This window comes from Bison bison, unplaced genomic scaffold (genome assembly GCF_000754665.1).
Source record: "Bison bison bison isolate TAMUID 2011002044 unplaced genomic scaffold, Bison_UMD1.0 scf7180017864259, whole genome shotgun sequence".
NCBI classification, from domain to species: Eukaryota; Metazoa; Chordata; class Mammalia; order Artiodactyla; family Bovidae; genus Bison; species Bison bison.
In genome coordinates this window covers 3747262-3772434 of record NW_011494831.1, presented here as the reverse complement: position 1 = coordinate 3772434, position 25173 = coordinate 3747262, and the positions used below count along the sequence as shown (strand labels likewise).

General features: G+C 42.2%; 1 pseudogene; it reads left to right on the top strand.

Moving 5' to 3' along the window:
* Positions 1-16229: 16229 nt before the first annotated feature.
* Positions 16230-16864, top strand: LOC104994433 (annotated as a pseudogene).
* The last annotated feature ends 8309 nt before the right edge of the window (positions 16865-25173 follow it).

Here is a 25173-nt window from a genome sequence, read left to right as displayed (position 1 = left end):
GCAAGATAAAAAGAGTTCTGGAGCTTGCACATCAATGGGAATGTACTTAACACTACTGAAAGGCACACTTAAAAAATGGTTATGATTGTAAATGTTATATATATATATATATATATTTACTACAGTTTTTAAAAGATAACATATCTGTTAATTGAGTGAAAGAATGAAAGAATATGTAAGTTAAGACAAACATTTCTGATATGTATTTATCAATTCAACTTCACTGAACTTGGCTACTTCTAATGGTTACTAGTATTGAGTATTTGTGTGTGTGTGAGAAAGAGAGAGAAAAACAGACACACTGCTGTCACATTCATCTTAACTTTTCTGAAATACAGATCTCATCATATAATGCCTCTATTTTAAAACTATTGAGAAAGTCCAACTTATCAAACATTTTTTTATGGTTGCCACTATTGTATCTTGTCCAAATTATCTTTGTCCACCTCAATTTATAAAGATTGTCTTCTGTGTTTTGGGGAAGAAGTTTACTAGATTTAGCTTTTAGTCTAATATCTAGCTCAAATTAATGCCAGTGTATGGTGTGAGGTAGGGGTTGAGTTTCACTTTTTTCCATAAGGATATTAAATTTATTCACCACTATTTGTTAAAGACTATTTTTCCTTCTTCAAACTACTTTGGCACCTATATTAGTTATCTATCACTGTTTAACAGGTTATTCCAAAGTTTAGCAACTTAGAAGCTGTTTTTTTCTTTGGCTGCTTGGCTTGTAGTATCTTAGTTCCCTGACCAGGGATCAAACCTATGCCCCTGCGGCACTGGAGGCTCAGAGTCCTGACACTGGACCACTAGGGAATTCCCTTTTTCAGTTTTTTTTTTTTTTCTTCTTCTTTTGGTCTGCAACAGCTTTAAACAGCAATATTCATTACCTCATAGTTTCTATAGTTAAGGAACTTGGGCATATTTTATACGGGTGCCCTGGAATAAGGTTTCTCATGAGGTTGCAGTGAAGCTGTTGGCCAAGGCTTTGGTCTCATCCAAAGGCTTGATTTGCGGGGAGGGGAGTCCGCTTCCAAGCTCACTCATGTGGTTCTTGGCAGACCTTTGTCCCTTGACACATGGGCCTTTCCACAGGGCTGCTTTACAACAGGACTACTAGTTCTTTACCAACAGCGAACCATCCAAGAAAGAAAGAGTGCCCCCACAGTGTAAGTCATAGCATTTTTTAAGCATTTTTTAAGCCTTACCCCAGAAGTAACTTCCCTGGTGGCTCAGTTGATAAAGAATCTGCCTGCAGTACAGGAGAGCCAGGTTTGATCCCTGGGTCGGGAAGATCCCCTGGAGAAGGAAATGGTAAACCACTCCAGTATTCTTGCCTGGAAAATCCCAAGGACAGAGGAGCCTAGCAGGCTACAGTCCATGGGATCACAAGAGTCAGACACAACTTAGGGACTAAACCACATCCTATCATTTCTATCAGTCCAAATACAAACAGAAGAGAGTACATAATGGTGTGAATACCAGGAGGTAGGAATCAATGTGGGCCATTGTAGAGACTGCCTACTATAACATCTTTTTCAAAAATCAATTTTTTGCTTATGTTTGGGTCTATATCTAGGCTCTATTCTATTAAATTGACCTATTTATTTGTCCATATACTAATGCCATGTTGCCTTGATTTCTGTAAATCTGTAGTAAGTCTTGAGGTCAGGTAGTATAAGTCCTTCAATTTTATCTTTTTCAAAACTGTTTTGACTATTCTAAGTCTTTTGTATTTTTATATAAAATTTTAGAATGAGCTCTTCATTTTCTGTTAAAAACCTGCTTGTGTTTTAATTGGAAATACATAAACTCTGTAGGTCAATTTGTGAATAATTAATATTTTAATAATATTATCTTCCAATCTATTAACATATGGTAATAATATTTGTATATGACAAAGTATAAACATCTGGACTATATAAAGAACACCTGTATTCAAAAATAACAAGACAGCAACACAATATTTTTTAAATGGACAACAGACTTAAACTGACACTTAACAAATAATATCTACTGGGGGGCTTCCCTGGTGGCTGAGTGGTTAAGAATCCACCTGCCAATGCAGGGGGCACAGATTCGATCCCTGGTCCAGGTACTAACATCCCACATGCCACAGGTCAGCTAAGCCCATACACTACTACTACAATCCCACACTCTAGAGTCTGCGCATTGCTACTACTGAACCCACATAGCCTAGAGCTGTGCTCCACAAGAGAAGCCACTGCAGTGAGAAGCCCATGCTCTGCAACTAGAGTAGCCCTCGCTCACCGCAACTAGAGAAAGCTCATGCACTGCAACAAAGACCCAACACAGCTATAGTAAATGAATAAAAGAACATCTACTGGGACTTCACTTGTGGTCCAGTGGTTAAGACTCTGTGCTCCCAATGCAGAGGGCCTGAGTTTGATCCTGGGTCAGAGAACTAGATCCCACATTCCACAAGAAGACCCAGTGCACCCAAATAAGATTTTTTTAAAAAGAACATCCTATAAAATGGTAATAAGCATATGAAAAATAAAATTATGTAATAATTATTAGAGAAATACAAATTAAAAGTACAATGAGATAACACTTCATGCCTTCCAGAATATTTAAAATTTGAAACACTGACAATAACAACTGTTGGCTAGATCTGAGACAACTAGAACTCCTGTACATTGCTACTGGAAGTGTAAAGTGGTACAGTCTTTTGGAAGTTGTTTAACAATTTCTTATAAATTATAACATATACCTATCCCATGACCCAGAAATTCAAATTTCTAGGTATTTACTCAAGAGAAATGAAAACATATAGCTACAAAAACTGCTGTATAAGAATTTTTATAACAGCTTTATTCATAATCATAAAAAACTAGAAACAACCCAAATGTCCATCAACAAAAAGTGGATAAACATATTGATTATCATTGGACTATTACTCAACAATAAAAAGGAGACTTCCCTGGTGGTACAGTGGATAAGAATCTGCTTCCCAATGCAGGGTAAACAGATACAATCCCTGGTCCAGGAAGATTCCACATGCCTTGATGCAACTGAGCCTGTGTGCCCGTGGGCTGGCCTATGATTGCTTTGACTTACACAATATACCAGAAGTGATACTGTGCCAGTTTAGAGTCTAGTGTTTAAAAGGACTGGCAGCTTTCACTTCCTCCTTTTGGAACCCATTATGTGAGGAAGCCCAGACAGCCACGTGGAAGATAAACGAGATCCATAACTGGCAGTCCTAGCTGAGATCCCAGCCAAGAGCCAATCCCAACTTGCCAGCCATTTGAGCAAGTCATTGTGGAAGTGGGTTCTCCGGTTTCAGTCAAGCTATCTCAGCTGATGCCACAGAGAGCAAAGACAAAATGATTCCACTAAACCCTGACCAATTGCAATGTCATGAGCAAATAAATGATTTTTATTGTTTTAAGTCACTAGGTTTGGGGTGGTTTTACATATCAATAAATAACCAAACGTGGTAATAAAAATCATATCAGTCGTTTCCTTGGGGAAAGGAGGGGATCAATTGCAAAGGGCACAAGAGGAGTTTCTTGGGTGGGTGAAAAAAAAAAGGTTCTATATCTTAACAAATGGGACATAATTCAACTTAAAATCTTTTGCACAGCAAAGGGAACCATCAACAGAATGAAAAGGCACTACAGAATGAGTGAAAATATTTGTAAATGGTATGTCCCACAAGTGGCAATATTCAAGGTATATAAACAGCTCATACAATTCAATGTCAAAAAACCAAACAATCCTACCAAAAATGGTCAGAAGAGGGAATTTCCTGGTGGTCCAGTAGTTAATTAAGACTCTGTGCTTCCACTGCAGGGGGCCCAGGTTCTATCCTTTGTCATGGAACTAAGATCCCACAAGCCGTGTGGAGAAGCCAAAAAAAAAAGCAAAAGATCTGAATAGACATTTTTCCAAAGAAGACCTGCAGATGGTTAACAGACATATGAAAAGATACTCAACATTGCTAATCATCAGAGAAATGCAAAGCAAAACCACAATGAGATAACACCTCACACTGTCAGAATGACTCTCATCAAAAAGTTTACAATGTTGGAGAGGATATGGAGAAAAAGGAATCCTGGTACACTGTTGGTATGAATGTATCTTAGGGCAGCCACTCTGGAAAATAGTATCAGTTCAGTTCAGTTCAGTCACTCAGTCGTGTCTGACTCTTTGCGACCCCACCAGGCTTCCCTGTCCCTCACCAACTGCCGGAGTTCACTCAGACTCACATCCATCGAGTCAGTGATGCCAAAAAACAGAAACACTAATTCAAAAAGATACCTGCCTGTGTTGGGCAACAAGAGAAGCCACTGCAATGTGAAGCCCTTGCAACACAATGAAGAGTAGACCCTGCTCGCTGCAACTAGGGAAAAGCCCACATGGCAGCAGTGAAGATTCAGTGCAGCCAAAATAAATAATAAATACAAAATTAAAAAATTTTTTTAAAGATATGTGCACCCCAAAGTTCACAGAAGCATTATTTACAATAGCCAAGATAGGGAAGCAACTCAAGTGTCCATCAAAAGATGAATGGATAAAGAAGATGTGATATGAATGGATAAAGAAGATATATAATGGAATATTACCCAGCCATAAAAAGAATGAAATTCTGCCCTTTACAACTTGTATGAACCTAGAGAGCATTAAATTTAGTGAAGTCAGGGAAATACTGTATGATATCACTCATCTATGAAATTTTAAAAATAAATGAATGTATACAGCAAGACAGAAACACACTCACAGGTATAGAGAACAAACTGGTGCTTATCAGTAGGAAGAGGGAAGAGGTGAGGGGCAAAATAAGGGAATGGGATTAAGAGATACAAACTATTGTGTATAAAACAGATAAGCAATAAGATATGTCTGTTGTATAGCACAGGGAATTACAGCCATTATCTTGTAATAACTTTTAATGGAATATTATCTGTAAAAATACTGAATCACTATGCTGTATACCTGAAACTAATATTGTAAATCAACTATATATAAATAAATAACATTATTGGACAATTTTTTAAAAAGAAATGTTTTATATCTTGATTTGGGCAGTAGTTATAAGGATGTATTTATCAAAACTTAGAACCGTAGACTTAAAATCTATATATTAGAATGTAAGTAAATTATACCTAATGAAGTTAATTTAAAAAAAACTTCAGGGAATTTCCTGGCAGTCTACTTCTGCTTTATTGACTATGCCAAAGCCTTTGACTGTGTGGATCACAACAAACTGTGGAAAATTCTTAAAGGGATGGGAATCCCAGACCACCTGACCTGCCTCCTGAGAAATCTGTATGCAGGTCAAGAAGCAACAGTTAGAACTGGACATGGAACAACAGACTGGTTCCAAATCGGGAAAGGAGTACGTCAAGGCTGTATTTTCTCACCCTACTTATTTAACTTTTATGCAGAATATATCATGTGAAGTATCGGGCTGGATGAAGCACAAGCTGGAATCAAGATCGCTGGGAGAAATATCAAAAACCTCACATATGCAGATAACACCACCCTTATGGCAGAAAGTGAAGAACTAAAGAGCTTCTTGATGAAAGTGAAAGAGGAGAGTGGAAAAGTTGGCTTAAAGCTCAACATTCAGAACACTAAGATCATGGCATCTGGTCCCATCACTTCATGACAAATAGATGAGGAAACAATGGAAATAGTGACAGACTTTATTTTGGGGGGCTCTAAAATCTCTGCAGATGGTGACTGCAGCCATGAAATAAAAAGACACTTGCTCCTAGGAAGAAAAGTTATGACCAACCTAGACAGCATGTTAAAAAACAGAGACATTACATTGCTGACAAAGGTCCATCTTGTCAAAGCTATGGTTTTTCCAGTAGTCATGCATGGATGTGAGAGTTGGACTATAAAGAAAGCTGAGCACCAAAGAATTGATGCTTTTGAACTGTGGTATGATGGCTCAGACGGTAAAGCGTCTGCCTGCAATGTAGGAGACCTGGGTTCAACCCCTGGGTCAGGAAGATCCCCTGGAGAAGAAAATGGCAACCCACTCCAGTACTCTTGCCTGGAAAATCCCATGGACAGAGGAGCCTGGTAGGTTACAGTCCCTGGGGTTGCAAAGAGTTGGACACGACTGAGCGACTTCACTTCTTGTCTGTTTTATACATAGGTGTACATATATGTGAATCTTAATCTCCCAATTCATCCCACTCCCCCTTTCCACCCCTGGTATCCATACATGTTTTCTATGTCTGTGCCTCTCTATGTGTTGGAGAAGACTCTTGAGAGTCCCTTGGACTGCAAGGAAATCCAACCAGTCCATCCTAAAAGAAATCAGTCCTGAATATTCATTGGAAGGACTGATGTTGAAGCTGAAACTCCAATCCTTTGGCACCTGATGCGAAGAACTGACTCATTGGAGAAGACCCTGATGCTGGGAAAGATCAAAGGTGGGAGAAGAAGGGGACAACAGAGGATGAGATGGTTGGATGGCATCACCGACTCAATGGACATGAGTTTGAGCAAGCTCCAGGAGTTGGTGATGGACAGGGAAGCCTGGTGTGCTGCAGTCCATGGGGTTGCAAAGTGTTGGACATGACTGAGTGACTGAACTGAACTGAAATAGTGGTTAGGAGGTCAGGACTCTGTGCTTTCACTGCTAAGGGCGCAGGTTCGATCCATGGTCAGAGAACTAAGATCCTGCAAGCCTTTCAGGGTATGGCCAAATTAAAAAAAAAAAAACTTTGAAGACTCTCTATTAACTAGACAATAAATTCTTGGCCTCCTGTGAGATTCCTCACAAAGGAGCCCCAGGCTGAATTCCCAGGATATTCCCTCCTACCCTTTACACTAAAGCTAAACAAAATGATTTGCAGTTCTACATGGGCCCAGGCCTGTTAACAGTTCTTCTGTCTTCCTGGCATATCACTCTTTCTGATTACAGGCTGCTGAAGTCCCAGTCATCTTGTGACGCCCACCCACCTTTACCCACCTCTGTGCTGCTACAGTCTTAGTCACTACCTCTTCTTGCTCACAGAATACTTTGTGAATAGTCTTATTATAAAACTTACCACATTCTATTGTGAATTTTTGTTTACATAAATGTTTCCTTCACCAGACCCTGGCTTCCTTTAGGAAAGAAACAACTTCTGATTCATCTTTGTATCACCATAATCTGAGCACCAAGCAGGTAACAGATATTCAAAAATGGTGATTGGACTGTGGTACATTAGCCAGGTTCTCCTTTTGCTTCTCTTAGTACTTTACTGCTTTTCTCCAGCTCTCTGTAGTATAGGATAGTCTCCATCCAATGCCACCCTCCACTCTCTGCGTTCACCTCTCTCTTTCACCCCTTTGGCAGTCTCTAAGACTCACCCAACATCATGGCCACAACCATTTCCTTTATTGCAGATAGCTCCATAAGGTATTCGTTATCAGGCAGTGTTTACTGAGCATTAAGGACACTACTAAAGGCTGGCATGCAAGGACTTGCAAAAGAATCCACTCAACTTGAGGATTTGAAGAGAACTGGATGTTGAAGACGAAAGAGAAGGGAATCAAAGTTCTTCAAGAAACTGAACCTGTGTGCTTGAGACAATGAGGAAGTATCATCAAATGGGGAAGTATGAAGGAGGAATTGATGTGGGGAGAAAAATATGCATTTTTGTGTTAGTTGTGTATCATACTATTACATTCAAGTGAATCTGGTGTTAATGGAAATGTACAATTTGGTGCATTTATAAATGACTCCACACACAGAGAATAAAACTGCAATTTATAACAAATTCTGCAAAAGAGGTACATATTCCTGTGAAAGCATGTAGGAGGAATTGACCAGCTCAAGGACACTGGCACTGATCACTGAGGAAAAACAGAAGCTGACTAGGGAATAAAGTAGAGGAGAGGTTCTAGGCAAAAGGACCAGCATGCACAAAAACCCACAACACAGAGACAGAAAGTAGATTAGTGGTTGCCAGGGACTGATGGAGACAAGGGAGAAAGAGAGGGCCTGTTAATGGGTATAGGATTTCTTTTTGAGGTGATGAAAATGTTCTGGAATGAAATAGTGGTAACTGTTGCACAACTTCGTAAATATACTAAAGCCTACTGAATCATATACTTTAAGAGGATAAAATTTTGTGGTATGTGAATTATATCTCAATCTTCAAAATAGAAAAAAATTACAGTAACAATGAGGGTTAAAAAAAAAAAAAGATGAAGATGAATGCAAATTAAACAACAGCAATAACAAAAATCCCATGTCAGAAAGGCTCCAGCACCTTCAAGAACTCAAAAGAAAGCCAGAGTAGCCAAAACAGAGAATGAGAGCAAGCATGAGGCATGCTATGCTATGCTAAGTCATTTCAGTCGTGTCCGACTGTGTGTGACCCCATAGACGGCAGCCACCAGGCTCCTCCGTCCCTGAGATTCTCCAGGCAAGAACACTGGAGTGGGTTGCCATTTCCTTCTCCAAAGCATGAGGCATGAGGCTAAAGAGGTGAGTACAAAAAGTGAGGCAGGTGCCATACTTAAAGGAGTGATGGGAAGGCACAAGACCTGCAAGAGATCAAAGAGTAAGAGTAGAGATCAGTAGGTTGCATGGTGAACCCTCTCCATGTCCACAACCAAAGAGTAGAAAGAAAAAAATGGAACCTGTAAGGGTATTTATTGAACAAAGGAGACACAGGGAAGGAGAAGCAGCAGCACAACAGACTTGCACTCAGAGGAGAGTGTGAGAGAGGAGAGGATTTCACAGAGTAGATGACAGCCAGCAATACTGACCATTGCAAAGTGGCTAAAGAGGACAGAAATCAAGAAAAGTCCTTTGAATTTGGAGATGGGTGACCACAGACATAGCCATGTGAGAGTGGGGGGTGGCAGAGGGAGCCAGATGGCAGAGGAATAACGAGAAAGTGAGTCACGAAGACATGGAGGCACAGAGTATTTGGCAGTGAAAGGAGGAGGAAAATGGGACAGTAACTCAAAGACATGGGGGTCATACAGAGGCCTTTTTCAAAATGGGAGAGACCTGAGTGTGTTTGAGAATGAGAAACAGGAGCCAGGAAAAAGGAATCAATTTAAACTATGAAGGAGAAAAGAATTCATTCAACAAAGTTCCCTTGAGTAAATGGGAGGGGATGGAATCAAGACACAGGTGGAGAGCACAGACTTAGAAAATAAGACATGTTTTTGCTCTGAGGGAGGCAGTGGTAGAGAGTGACAGAGTTTTTTTTCAGGTGAAGAGGAGTTTGGATGATGGAATTCACGTCATTGGCCTCTGTGTTCTCAGAAACATTAAGAGCTAATATTTACTAAGCATTCACCATGGTATAGGCCTAAACAGTTCTTATATATTAATTTATTTAATCCTCACAACCACCTCATAAGATAGGTACTGTGGTTATCCCCATTTTACAGTGAAGGAAGCAAAAATCACTGAGAAGGGAAATAACTTCAGTAAGATCCCATGGGTAATAAATGTACAGAGCTTATATTTCTACCTGGGAGGTAGTAAGGGAGTGAGGTGATTTGCCAAGATTAAAAGAAGATGTGGTGGTAAAGGAAGGAAAAAGAGAAACTGGGGACTTGAAGAACATGAGAACAGTTTAGAAGAGTCAAAGTGAAAAGCATGCCACTGAGGGTGTGATTCAAGTCAGACCTCTTCCAGAATGGCAGTCATCTTTCCCCCGTGGAGAGAACCTGTCCATGTGAAGACTCCACAATGGACATGGATTAATTCTTCCCTCAGTTTTAGGTGACTCGGCCCCTCCTTTCAAGCTCCTGGGTTCTGGGTCTGCCCATTGAACAGGATTCTCCCAGGAAAGCTGAAGATGGCAGAGAATTATTCTGTCAGAGATGAGGTCCAAAGCCACCCACCCACCCGAACAGCTTTATTGAACCATATTAAGTGCATATTTTATATTGCCATTAAATTGGCATCTGAGTAGGCCCTGTGTTTTAAGGAAGATTTTCTAAATTAAAGCGAGTTAAAGAGCAGAGAATTTCTTGCTGAGATTGTTCCTGTTGTCCCTATCACAGGTAGCAAACCTGCTTTTTCAAAACCACATTTGAACTTGCTAAAAACTTTTTATGTGTTCCATAATTATTTACATCACCAAGGAAACAGAAGAATTTACAAGAAGCCAAACTGTCTCTATTCTCTTCCTCAAATGTCAGTGGTATGTTGGCAAAGATTCTTTGAGGAGTGAGAACAGAAAATCAGCAACACTAAAAAGCCAAAAACCTACTCATATAGAGACATCAATCAAAAAATGTCACAACCCAAATTTTATCTCACAGAAAGTTGCAAATTGGATTTAGAATAGTTTCCAGGCAAATTTGCATCATTGGTTGTTATCTCTTTCAGCAACATGTATTAGTATTTTTTCATATCAAAACATTGTGAAGAACACCCAACTTCCTAATTATACTTCTCTTAGAGTATCAACATTCACACAATTCAATATTCCAGCTCTGGTGCACAAGTAGGGCTGGATTGATGAAGCTTCATGATTCGAAAGGATAAATACTGGCACAAATGCATGATAAGCAAGCCAGCCTGGATATTCAGCTAGACAACCAATTGGGAATCAAACTCAGATACAAAGATGTAGAGATGCATTGTTCCGGAGATGTGAACAAGGAGCAAACACAGCTCAGAATGGAACTGGGTTTAAGAATGTGTCATGTGAATCCGCCTACGGACAACTCTGGGAACTGTTCCTGAAATGGGAGGAGGCTGTCATCACCTCTCCCTCGGTAGCACCATGTGCCACAGAAATGATTTTTGTCTTGGAAGTGCATTTTGATATGCTGTCTCCCTTCCCTCACTTCCCTTCTCCCCACTCTGGGAAATAAACTTGATGCTTACTGTGCCTAGTCGCTAAGCTGACTCTTTGCGACCCTAAGGACTGTAGCCTGCCAGGCTCCCCTGTCCGTGGGATTTTCCAGGCAAGAATACTGGAGTGGGTTGCCACTTCCTACTCCAGGGTATCTTCCCAATCCAAGGATCAAACCCAGCTCTCCTGCATCTCCTGCATTGGCAGGCAGATTCTTTACTGCTGAGCCAGCGGGAAAGCCCTAACCTCTGCATTTGCTGTCGAAGGAAGGAAGTGGGGGTAGTTTTACAATCCCTTGTGAAGCAAGGTTGCCCCTGGCATCACCCAGGCAGGCGTGCTCTTTGCTTCCTCCTGGTGGATGTGGAGGGAAGACTGATTTCCTTAGAGAGAGGTGTGCTGCTGCTGCTAAGTCGCTTCAGTCGTGTCCGACTCTGTGCGACCCCATAGACGGCAGCCCACCAGGCTCCCCCGTCCCTGGGATTCTCCAGGCAAGAACACTGGAGTGGGTTGCCATTTCCTTCTCCAATGCATGGAAGTGAAAAGTGAAAGCGAAGTTGCTCAGTCGTGTCCAACTTTTCGCGACCCCATGGACTGCAGCCTACTGGGCTCCTCCACCCATAGGATTTTCCAGGCAAGAGTACTGGAGTGGGGTGCCATTGCCTTCTCCAAAGAGAGGTGTACAGAGAGAGGTGTACAGAGGGCTAATTTGTGGGCAATGGAGAGATTCCCCAGTGGAGGTCAACTCAGAATAATTGACAGGTAAGCTTTGACCTGCTTCTTCATTCTTTGTGGGCGGACAAGAGAAGTGATGCATGGCAACATCTAGTCCTTTCCTGGAAGAGAAGGCTGCAGGTTTTTCTAACTGCACTGTGAGAAGGCTTGGGAAAGATCAGCCGCATCTGCGCTACAGCAGACTTGCGTTCAGACTATCAAAGCCGTGGCATGAACAGCTAACCTCCCTCATCCAGCCACAGGCCCTGGGGCTCCTCACACACAACTAGTCTCTTATAATAGAAGAAGCTTGTCTTTGAATTACCCTTTCTAATCAGAGCTAGATGCCAGGCATCCACACAAGCAAGTAAATCACAGATTGAAGACAACATGTGATCATGCCACCTGACCTTAAGCTATCTGCAAGTCTTTTCTGAAGGTTTTATAAGTCCTGAAATCTTACCAAGATCCTGCCTCTCCTAGCAGAACAAGAAGATACCTATGGATTCTAAAGTCTCTCTTTCCCACATTCCTTTTGCTCCTTGGACAAGCTAAAACCCTCCTCTTGAGTTTTATGTCATATTTCATTCCCTCTTAGTCACCACTTAGCTGCACAGATTCAGGTCGTATGTCTCTACCAGGAATCAGCTTTTATTTTCTCTTAGTCACTTTTCCTGTTCCCCTCTTATTGGTTTAGGGTTATCTCACCATAATCACACAGAATGCCTTCCTTGCTACTCCATGATTTATTCACATAGCATTTTCAAATTCATTCCACGGGCACACACACAGTATTTACATAGGGTCCAGGTGTTCTGGGCCCAAACAGACTTATTCTACATGGATATGTGGAGACGACATCCATAGCTCCTAGGGAACTTAATCCTGGAATACTTGCTTAACTGAATCAAGAGAGAGCAAAGCTCTGAGTTGTGAACACTGGAGGTAGATCACTGTCCGTAGAGCAGAAAACAAAACCCACCGAAAGGACAGACTTCATGTCAACCCAGCGGTTGTTTTCCAAATCCTCATTAACATTACCTGCTGGCCTAAGGTATAGGGAAATTCTGAAATTGGATTAATAGCACGCTTTCTGACAGCCATACTGAGGAGTGGAAAGCCTATGGGTTGGGGAAAGCAATTTCTTTCTTTTTTCAGGCTGCAGTATGCAGCATGCAGGAAGTTCCCTGACAAGGGATTGAACCCGTGCACCCTGCATTGGGAGGGCAGAGAAGTCCAAGAAAAGCAATATCATCCTAGAATACAGCCATCACAATTAACATTTGTGCTGTCATTTGCAGCATACAAAGCCCTTTATAGATGAAAGCTGATCTCAACAGTATTCTAGAGAAAAGGCCGGAAAGTTTTCTTATCTCCATTTTCATAAGTGCAGAAGTTCCAAAAGGTTTAGTGATTTATCCAGGGTTAAGCAGGACAAAAGAGAAAACGAAGCAGAATATGAGGAAGGAAAATCCAAGAAAGAAACAGAGAGCAAACTGCCTTCAAAGAGCTTCTGGCATCTCAACCCTTATGTCGTAGGGGACCGTCTGCCAGTTTGAGGGCAGGGGAGTGCAGCAAAGTCACTCAACTCTGCTAGTTTCCTCACCCATGACTTCCCAGACCAGGTTGCAGGGGAAGCCTGGGAAGTCACCCCACAGCTCTTCCCAGGGATGGGGACTGTGGAAACACTGGGCTTTATCTTGAATTAAAACTGCAAGCTTCCTTCCTTACTTTCTTATGCATATTTAATGAGTCACTAAAAAATGTTAACCAGGAACTCAGGTTAATATTATCATGAACAGAACCCTGCCTTTCTGCTTTTCCCTCCCACCCTCACATCCCAATTTTCTCTGCTCCTGCTGCTACTGCTGTTGCTATTTGCCTTTTTCGCCTTCCTCAGCATCACTCATTTCCTCTCCCTTTTTTGCATGAGTCTTTCTCTCCCCACTCATCCTCCTCGCTGTTTTCCTCCTGTGCTCCTGGAGCAACCAAACAGCTCCACTGTAAGGACTCTGTGAAATATAAGGAACAGGCTGCAGTTGATTGACCTGGTGAGTGGAAGACATCACAGGAAACCACGTCGATACCCTAGTCAGCCTGTGCTGGTCTGGAGTTTCCCTGCTGTCCTGTTGGCAGCAACTCCAGGGAGTCCAGATGGTCCTAGAAAAAAATCTCTGTCCCAATGATAAAAGAGCAGAATTGATTTTAAGCTCCTAGAAATGCTGAATTGTTCTTTATGGACTCTGGAATCCGGTTGCATCTGGGACCCCTGGCTACTAAGTCACTTCAGTCGTGTCCAACTCTGTGTGACCCCATACATGGCAGCCCACCAGGCTCCCCCGTCCCTGGGATTCTCCAGGCAAGAACACTGGAGTGGGTTGCCATTTCCTTCTCCAATGCACGAAAGTGAAAAGTGAAAGTGAAGGAGCTCAGTCATGTCCAACTCTTCACAACCTCATGGACTGCAGCCTACCAGGCTCCTCCGTCCATGGGATTTTCCAGGCAAGAGTACTGGAGTGGGGTGCCATTACCTGACGGCTGGAGTGTGACCTAAACCTACAAGAAGTCCCATGAGGTCTCACCCAAGGGTCCTGGGGATAGTCAGGAGCTGCCTGGGATGGTGCTAGTGGGAGGAACATCAGCCTGGGCCTGAAGACTGAGAGACTTATAAGCCACCCCTTGCAGTGGGGAAGGGGACAGCCCAGAAGCTTCCTGTGAAAGAAGTGAGTCTCAGGAGATGCTCCTCCACCCCCAGGGCCTCAGGAAGGGTCAGGACCAGGTTGAACACACCATCTTCACATGTGTGCCCCTGCATGGCGCCCAAATGCTGTCCTCAGTCCAGCACAACAGATGTGCACACACATGCACACATCCCCTCCTTGTAAAGAAAGATGTTCCTTCTGGGGATGGGAGCCAATTATAATCGCTTTAACATTTGTTTTAACATCATACTATAAAAGGCAACAATGTAGCATGATGGAGTCCATTTTTCCCTTCCTTTCCCCAATCTGAGTGGACAGTTGCAACTAAGAAAAGGGGCTGCAGGAGCAGATGGGCTAGCCCTGAGTCGCCAGCCTTGGGGTTGGAGTGAAGGAACTGCCAGAGTGGCTGAGAGGAAGAACATCTGAAAGATAAACAGGGAGAAGAGTTTCTTACCCAACTGATAATGAGAGTAGAAGTATCTGGAATCCCTAAAGGCAAATTACACAGACAGGGCATTGGGCCAAATGGCAACCCTCCTGACAGCAGGACTTTCTAGAGAAAACAAAGGTACAGATCGGGTTAGAACAATCGAGTGGAGAAATCCGATTTCTTCATGAAATTACTCTAGGAATTTGGCTGGAGAAGTTGGTGGAGACACCACAAACCCAAAACCACAGAGCTAAGAAGAAACTCAAACATCACCTGCTAGCTGTGGGACAAATATACAATGGAGTATTAGTCATAAAAAGGAATGAATTTGAGTCAGTTCTAGTGAGGTGGGTGAACCTAGAACCTGTTATACAAAATGAAGTAAGTCAGAAAGAGAAAAACAAATATCACATATTAGCACATATATATGGAATCTAGAAAAATGGTACAGATGAACCAATTTGCAGGGCAGCAATAAAGATGCAGACATAGAGATCAGACTTGTGACACAGCAGGGGAAGGAGAGGGAGGGACATGAGACAGTAGCACTGAAGCATATATAGATTGCCAAGCGTAAAATTAGATAGCAAGTGGGCACTTGTTGCATGATTCGGGAGGCTCAACCCTGTGCACTGTGACCACCGAGAAGGGTTAAGGAGGTTCAAGAGAAAGAGGACATGTGTATATCCATGGTCGATTCATGTTGATATATGGCAGAAACCAACACAACACTGTAAATGATTATCCAATTAAAAATAACATTAAAAAAAAAAAAGATTATCTGGGAACTTACTTGGTGGTCCAGTGGCTAAGACTCCATGCTCCCAATGCCCAGGTTCAATTCCTAGTTGGTTTGAACTAGATCCCATATGCCTCAACTAAGACCCAGTGCAGCAAAATTTTAAAAAAATCACTTGGAGGTTTGGGGGTCTTTTGGTTTCTAACAAGACTAGGATCTACTAGGACAGAGGGGCTACAGACAGAATATTTCAATCTAGAGAGGGCACAGGGACCAGGAAAGGAAGTCCTGATCCTGGCAACTCTAGCAATAGAACCTGGTCTTCCCAGGATTGGAGGTGACAGAAAAGAAAACAGAAGGGAAAACACTGGGTCTTCCTGGGGCTTCTGAATACTCTGGGAAAGCTCTGTCCATGGAAAAAAGGTCAACAGCTTGGACATAGTCACAGGATAAGAGAACAAACTCTAACTGGGAATGAGATCTCTTTTAATTCAGAAGCACCCCTTTTGTGTATCCCCCATGCGGATACTTCTCCCTTCTCTCATGTGGCATTTGCTCTAAGACCATGCTTCTCAAAGAGGGTGGAGAAAACCATAGCAGATTCCCCTGGGGTAGGTAGGAAAGTAAGGTGCTGTGGGTGTTTGTAGAGTTTCCTAGCCGACTCTGACATGTTCCTCCCTCTGCCTCTCCGAGAACCACTGCTTAAGAAGTCACCTGGAAGAAGGGCGCAGCTGGGAGTCTGGCCTGCGGGAGTCAGAGCTGCCGCAGCCAGAGAGAAACAGTCAGAACTGCTTGAATATCCACATTTCAATTTCCGCACCTATCAAGAGTTTTAATTGATCATGGATAATCTGTCAGCAGAAGGAATTCAGCTGAGGGCCAACCACGTTACTGATGAGTCTGCGGAAAGTACAAGGAGAATCCTGGGTTTAGCCACTGAAGCTCAGGATGCAGGAATCAAGACTATCCCTACACTGGCTGAGCAAGGGGAACAACTGAAACACACAGAAGGAGGCATAGACCAAATAAAGACATGAGAGAAGCAGAGAAGATTTTAACAGAATTCAACAAGGACTGAGGCCGTTGTTTATGTCCATGTAATAGGACAAAGAACATTGAGTCTGGTAAAGTCTATAAGGCAACATGGGGAGATGCTGGAGACAGCTCTCCTAGCAATGTAATAGTATCTAAGCAGCCAGGCTGAGTGACAAATGGTCAGCTGCGTCAAGTGACCACAGGAGCAGCCAACGGGTGAATACATTAAACATATAACAAATCATGCCAGGGAAGATGAAACGGAAGAGAACCTGACTCAAGTGGCCAGTATCCTAGACAACCTAAAAACATGGCCCTGGACATAGGCAATGGGATTGAGGCTCACAACTGACAAATAGAACAGATCACAGAAAAGGCTGACACCAATAAAGATCATATTGATAATGCCAATGCCAGGGCAAAGAAACTCACTGACAGCTAAAGCTACTGCTGTATTTCTTTATCATTTATTTACTTCCCTAGCTCCTCCTTCAAAGGCATTACCTTTCCAGAGTTTGAAATTTTGTTATGTGGGAAAATATCTAGGAAAAACAGCCCCTTATTTTATTTTATTTTTTTGACTATGCTGCTTGGCATGTGGGATCTTAGTTCCTCTACCTGGGATGAAATTCACAGCCTCCGCAGTGAAAGGACAGAGTCTTAACCACTGGACGGCCAGGCAAGTCCCCCTACTTTTTAAATTCTTTTTCCCTTGAGGGTAGACTGCTGCTTCTCAGACTATACTCTAAGGTTGATTTTTCATGTATCATTTATAGTGTCATTTTTCATCCTCTCTGTTTACTTTAGCAGGTTCTTCTGCTTCCAAGATTTGGAAACATTGCCAAATGCAGCCATATGAAAGGAAGCTGGGGGCAGTGGGGACAAGCGCAGGATGGGAGGCAAGAGATAAGAGGTTGTTACCTCAGTAAAACCTGCAGACCCTACCTAAAGCCAAGTGTGGTGTAACCACAGTGATCTGCTGCTGCTGCTGCTAAGTCACTTCAGTCATGTCTGACTCTGTGTGACCCCATAGATGGCAGCCCACCAAGCTCCTCTGTCCCTAGGATTCTCCAGGCAAGAATACTGGAGTGGGTTGCCATTTCCTTCTCCAACCACAATGATCTAGTTGAGTTTAATTTTAACTTAAGTTACAGTTATTTAATTTAAGTTACAGCCAATTTAGAACAATGCTTAGTTTTGGAGCCTGTATACACAAAGTTTTTGTCATACATCACAACTTTGCAACCTCGGCACCAAAAAAGAGGGAATGCATTTTCTTAAAGTGAGCTTAATTTCTGAACTCTTAGTGATTCATCTGGGTACACAGATTCTGTGATCCCATTTCATATTGCACATATAAGAACACTTTTTATTTTAGGCCTATTAACTTCATAAATTTGTCTTTGAAGAAAAATATGTAAATATATATGTAGTATAACATGAGAATTTCTCTTTACAGCAGGCTTAAAATTTTTTGGAAATGTTTAACAAAGTATATCATGTGAATTCAGATTTACCTTAATGCCAAGAATTTTGTTTAGACAGGAAAAAAGAAACTTGTTTTGGTCTCAGGTAGAAAACAGATTGAGTTTATGCACTTTAAATTTTTTTAAAAAACTAGAATTTACTCTGTTTAACTAAACATGATTTAGAGGGCCTTCCCTGGTGGCTCAGTGGTAAAGAATCCACCTGCCAATGCAGGAGACACAGGTTCGATCCCTGATCCAGGAAGATCCCACATGCCACAGCTTAACTGAGACCATGTGCCGCAACTACTGAGCCTGTGCTCTAGAGCCTGTAAACTGCAGCTACTGAGCCAGCGTCCTGCAAGTACTGAACTCTGCACACCCTAGAACCACTGCTCTGCAACAAGAGAAAGTTAGTCACACAGTCACATCCAACTCTTTGCAATCCAGTGGACTGTAGCTTGCCTGGCTCCTCTGTCCATGGAATTCTCCAGGCAAGAGTACTGGAGTGGGTTGCCATTTCCTTCTCCAGGGAATCTTCCTGACCCAGGGATTGAACCTGGGTCTCCTGCACTGCAGGCAGATTCTTGACCAACTGAGCCACTAGGGAAGCCACCAACAAGACAGGTCATTGCAATGAGAAGTTCAGTGGTATCTGATTCTTTGCAACCCCTTGGACTGTAGCCCACCAGGCTCTTCTGTCCATGGGGATTCTCCAGGCAAGAATACTGGAGTGGGTTGCCATGCCCTTCTCCAGGGGATCTTCCCAACTCAGGGATCGAAGCCATCAGCATTGCAGGTCTTTACCATCTAAGCCACCAGGGAAGCCCAGGAAAACTGGAGTGGGTAGCCTATCCCTTCTCCAGGGGAACTTCCCAACCCAGGAATCGAACCGGGGTCTTCTGCATTGCAGGTGGTTTCTTTACTGGCTGAGGTACCAGGAAAGCCCATGAGAAGCTCACCCACCACAACCATAGAGTAACCCCCCAACTCGCCACAACTAGAGAAAAGCCCACATAGCAGTGAAGTCCCAGCACAGCCATAAAGAAATAATCTTTTTAAAAAATACATAAAAATGATTTAGAAAATTATGCCTTTGGTTTACTTATTGATGATTGCACTATCATTCTCTTTTGTACTCAACTTCCAGAATCACATTTATTAAGATCCTGAACAGTGTTGTAAGAATCTTACTGGTATTTGTCACCTTTATTTAAAGACTAGTTTCTGCACACCTCAAAGTTATTAATGTTGATTGGTTTGACCAATAACCACTGCTTAACCCTTACAATTAAATTTCATAACTAACTATTGGAATTGTTTTTTCAATGCTCTTCTCTGACTGCTTTGGGGGTGGGGGATGGGAACAATAATTTTGTCAACTCTTATTTAACAAACTGAATAAAACAAAGGTCCATAAATCAAAAAGCACTGCAACAAAGAACTGACTTTAACACCTTTCCCATTTTTATTGGAAATACAGGACATATCCCTTAAAAAAAAAAAAAAGGCACCTGGTGGGAAAAGAAAGAAGGGGGTCAGCTGATTTGTAGGGGTCAGCCTGCCTTCTGCTGGCCCATCTAGAATGGTAGCAGAGGGAGTGTGGTTTACATCATTACCATATCAATAGTGCATCCAGTGTGGAATGATCCCAGTTGTTATAATCCCTTCGGCCTGCTATAAGAGAATATCATAAACTGGGTGGCATATACATTTCCAGAGGCTGGAAGACCAAGATCGAGGCACCAGCAGATTTGGTGTCTGGGGAGGGGTCACTTCCTGGTTCATACACAGCTGCCATCTTGCTATGTCCTCAAATGGAGGAAGGATCAAGGGAACTCTCTCAAAGTGAAAGTGAAGTTGCTCAGTCATGTCCGACTCTTTGCGACCCCATGGAGTGTAGCCTACCAGGCTTCTCTGTCCCTGGGATTTTCCAGGCAAGAGTACTGGAGTGGGTTGCCATTTCCTTCTCCAGGGGATCTTCCCAACCTAGGGATCGAACCCAGGTCTCCCTTGTTGCAGGCAGACGCTTTACCCTCTGAGCCACCAGGGAAGTCTCCTTTATAAGGGCACTAATCTCATTCACAAGAGTTCTACCCTCATGACCAAATCACTTCCCAAAGGACCCACTTTCCAATACTTCAACATATGAATTTTGGGAAGATACAAACATTCAGTTTATAGTGCTTTTAAATCAACCTCAAAATTGCTTTAGCACCAATCCAGCAATTTCATGTCAAGATACAAGAACTTTACTGGGAGATAACATGGTCCAAACTAAATCTTCTCTCCCTCAAAACTAGAAGGATTATTAAATGAAAAAGGCAGTAGATTTGCCTTTGATTTATTAATTCAGCTAATCAACAAGCATTTATTCAAGACTGTACAAGTTCTTTATTTCTGTTGTAACAAATTACAGCAAATTTAGTGCTTTTAGACAACACATTTTTGTTATCTTATGCTTCTGGAGGTCAGTTCAAAGTAGGTCTCACTGGGCTAAAATCAAGGCTTTAGCAGGGCTCTTTTCCCAGAGACTCCAGGAAGGAATCCCGTTCCTGTTTTTCCAGTTTCTAGAGGCTGCTCACATTCCTTGGTTGATGTCCCCTTTCATTTTCAAAGCCATGTCCAGCAATGAACAAGGAGTCCTCACACATATCTGATTTCCTCCCTTCTGCCTCCCTAATCCACTCTTAAAGGAGTCCATCACATTAAGCATCAGGATAATATTCCCATCCCCAGGTCAGCTGATTAACAACCTTAATCCCATCTGCAATTTAGGCTCCCCTTTGCCTTTCAACCTAACACATTCACAGGTTCTTAGGGTTAAGAAGTAGACATTTTTGCAGAATCATTACTCTGCCTACCACAGAGGTTATCGAAGTCTGAGTAATATTCTAGAGGCTGCTCCAGAGAGCAGAAGTAGGACCAGAGAGTGGTAGTCAAAAGTGCTCAGTTTGTTACTGTAAACTACACCTCAACAAAGCTTCTAAAAAGTTAATTGCTTGATATTCAAGGCCCTCCATAATCTAAAAGTTACAGCTATCACTTTATGAGAGTTTAATCACGACTTTATTTATATTACCATCAATTATCCTTACAACAACTCTGTGAGGCTGGGGACACTATTCCCTTTCTAAAGCTCAGAGAGATTGAGTGAATTGCCCAGGCTTCTGCCTCTAGTTGGCTGCAAAGCCAAGACTGGAGCTGAGTCTGTGTGAACTCCGTGGCCTGTGCGCTAAGCTCTAGGCTCTTCTTCAGCACATCCTCCTCACTCCACCGAGGCAGCATGTCCTCCAGTTTCAAGGATGAGGTCACCAAACCAACAGGTACACTCCTGTTACAGCACTCCTAAAGGATCCATTTCAAAGCCACTTCCTCTGAGAAGGCTTCTTTGCACCCCTCCCTCATGAGCCCTTGCTTCTTCTTGTAGGCTGACAGAGCTCTACTGATCATTTCCAATAGAGCAGTTTTCAGTCTGTCTTACAGTGGTATAGTACAGATCACCTTCACCTTCCTTCACTGCATTCTAATCTCTCCGAGTGCGAGCCCTTCTTGTTCTTTTTTGTAACGTTGTAGTGACTTGTCTGTTCATTGTGCATTCAAAACTGTTTTTTGAGATACTTTGAGTCAAGATGGTTCTGCGAGTTCCCTCTTTAGGTACTCCCTCTGCTCAAATTACACAGCAGGGATAGATAAAATATAGAAAGAAAACACTGAAATGATAGTGCTGAGCTCAAAAACAAGATTATCATCTCTGCGGCACTGAACTAAATAGAAACACAGTCACAAGCAGGACTGAAGCCTTGAGGCTGTAAAGAGAGGAGTAGCAGTCAGGCACTTAGGGGAAAAAAATGATCCAATCAGGGTCAGGGGTTAGAATCAGGCTCAGTGCTTGAATCCAGGGCTTGGAGCAGTTTCTCCACTGAGGAATGAGACTGACAAACAGTCCTGACAGCTGCCAGAGAGATCGCTTACTTGGGTTATAAAGGACATTTTCTATATATAATAAAAGATTTGGGGGGCTACCCTAGTAGCTCAGTGGTAAAGAATTCACCTGCTAATGCAAGAGACACGGGTTCAATCCCTGATCCAGGAAGATCCCACATACCACAGTGCAAGTAAGCTGGGCCACAGTAAGCTGGGCCACCACAATTCTTAAGCCTGTGCTCCAGAGCCTTGGAACCACTATTACTGAGTCAGCCAACCCTAGAGCCCCTGCTCTGCAATAAGAGAAGCCACCACAACAAGAAGCCCACACACCTCAACCAGAGAGTAGCCCTGGCTCTCTGCAGCTAGAGAAAAGCCAGTATACCAACAAAGACCCAGTGCTGGCAAAACTAACTAAAAAAAAAAAAAAAAAGGTTTAGGGTTGAGAGATAGTGAAAGCAACACATGGCAGGATCAGTGGAGTGGAGGTAGACTGCAAAAGCAGCAAAGTGCCACTGGGGTAATAAAGACTCGTGGATAACATCTCTACAAACCTGGGTGGCAAAGCATTCCTCTGAACCCACAAATTCAGGCAGGCAAGAATAAACCCTGTTAGCTACAAGACTTGTGTGTGATGGAATCTGTGCAGAAGGAGGCATAGAAAAGGAACCTGGCTTTTGAGAACCCTTCAAAAAAAAAACCCCCCCAATTACCTCCTCTTAATGGAAGCTGCGAGGGGATCCAGTAGGGGTCTAGCTCACCAATAAATCAAGAGCACCAAAAGGATATGATAAGGTCTCATGGTGAGGAGGCAGACTGGGCCCTATAAACTCAGAAATACAGACAAAGCTCCTCCCAAGACAAAGACGTTCAATGAACGTCTGGGAATGAAATCTCAGGAAGAGGGATAAATAAGAAGATCCAAATAAATGTAAGGGAGGGAAGCAGAAGAGACAAATCTCAGAAAATATGAGGCCATATATCTTTTTTTTTTTTTTCATATATCTTTTTAAATCACTTTGTGGGGCTTCCCTGGTGGCTGAGTGGTAAAGAATCCTCCTGCCAATGCAGGAGACACGGGTTCAATCCCTGGTCAGGGACAATTCCACATGTCGCAGAGCAACTACTGAGTCTGTGCTCTAGAGCCTGTGAGCCACAACTACTGAGCCCATGTGCCGTAACTACTGAAGCCCAAGCGCCTACAGCCCACGCTCCACAGGAGAAGCCGCCACAATGAGAAGCCAGCACACCACAGCAAAGAATAGACCCCACTCACCACAACTAGAGCAAAGCATGTGCAATGATGAAGACCCAGCACAGCCAAAATGAATAAATATTATTTTTTTTTAATCACTACATAAATACAACTAGGGAGCTCTTCTCTAGGACTTGAAACTATCCTTGAAAAGAATATACCAGGTATCTGGGAAAACTGATTCAGAATGGCCAATACAGAGCCAAGGTCTATTAAAACCACTGGACTTGAAAACAAAACAGTTATTGACATGCAGGCAAAAAAAAAAAAGACCAAGAGAAAAAAATATTACATTGTTATTTTGTTGTTGTTGTTATTTAACACTGTTTATAGAAAGCAATGGAGTAACATATCTGAGACAAAGACAGAAAATGTGAACCACAGATTTTGTATCCAGCCAAGTTGATCTTCAAGTATATAGACTGTAGAGAAACTGTTGGAGAAGGCAATGGCACCCCACTCCAGTACTCTTGCCTGGAAAATCCCATGGATGGAGGAGCCTGGTAGGTTGCAGTCCATGGGGTCGCTAAGAGTCGGACACGACTGAGCGACTTCACTTTCACTTTTCACTTTCATGCGTTGGAGAAGGAAATGGCAACCCACTCCAGTGTTCTTGCCTGGAGAATCCAAACTGTTAGGAATATGGCAAAATTTCAGGCTACTGTTCATCCTGAGAGTTATATGAGTTATTTCTGAGAAATTAACCAAAGAAAGAGTTTCAGAAAACTAAACAAATAAAAAGAAACAGACACAGACAGAAAGACTGGAAGCTAGAATGTAGTGTATGAGTAATCCAACTTTCACTTAGTAAGAGGAGACACCTTAGGAAAATGTTGGACAATTAGATGGAAGGAACAAGGATCCCTAAATAAACTTCTGAAAAAGAGCTACCTACTAGCCTTTGACTTTTCACCCCTAGAGAGTTGGATAAGAACAAAAGAAACATTTTGTTTGAGCCGTTGTATTTTGTAGTCTCTTTGTTATATCAGTTTACCCTATATTCTGATACTATGGAAACTGCTATCTGGAAGTGGAGCTGCTACCAAAACAAGAACCTAAAACACAGCGTCCTGATAAATTGGTAAGGGAGCTTGTGACAAAGAAACAGATTTTGAAGGCTGAATATTGGGTGAGGTGTCAGAATTTTTGGGAAAACCCTTCCCCGTGAAAACTTGGAAAACAGACCTATGGAGCTATCAGCTCTAGGGAAAATGGTTGGAAAAAGCCATAATATTAGTATTGCTTCTAGAGCTGCCAAGGCAGCTCCCTGCCCCTGGCTATGCACCTGTCTCAGGGGAGTTCCATGCTTTGATGTGCCCTCCTCCAGTGGCTGGGACTGGAACCAGGTCCCACAGGGGTGTAGCTGAACAGAAATACCTTCTTCAGATTCTTCTAAATCCCACTCTGATTCCTGGAATTAGTCAGGGCCAGCAGCACCATCAAGACCTGAGTGGGCCCTGGGAACCATTTCTTCCCTTTTGAGCTCTCTCCAACTCTTGAAACCCACTCACCCCCAGGATATGGTTATGGTTTATCTATTTTTTTTTAAATTGAACTATCCTTGTCTGGTCAACAAATGATGACTAGATAATTAGATATAAATATGAGAAAAAAATAAATTACCTTATACCATATGTAAATATAATCCCAAATAAAGATCTTGATTTGAAAAGAAAATCTTTAAAACTTTACAAAGAATATACAGAAGAATATCTATATGACTTTGTGGGTAAGAGATAATTTCGTAAACAAATCGCAAAAAGCTATAAAGTAAAATATTAATACATTGACTGGATTAAAATTTAAAACTTCTTTATAGAAACAAACTTTTGTACAAAAGGCAAGCTGCAACCAGGAGAAAACTGTTTGCTGTAGACAAAGAAAAAAGCCTCTCATAAATATTTGAAATAATGCTCAGACTCACTAGTGACTGATGAAGTATAAATTTAAACAAAAATGAGATATCATTTTACACCTATATGATTGTTAAAAAAAAAAGTATTATTGAGAAGATGGAGCAATGGGTCACTGCTGGGGAAAATGTTCTGTTACAGCCACTTTGAGAGAGAGCTTGGCAATATCTGGCAGAGTTGGAGATTCCTA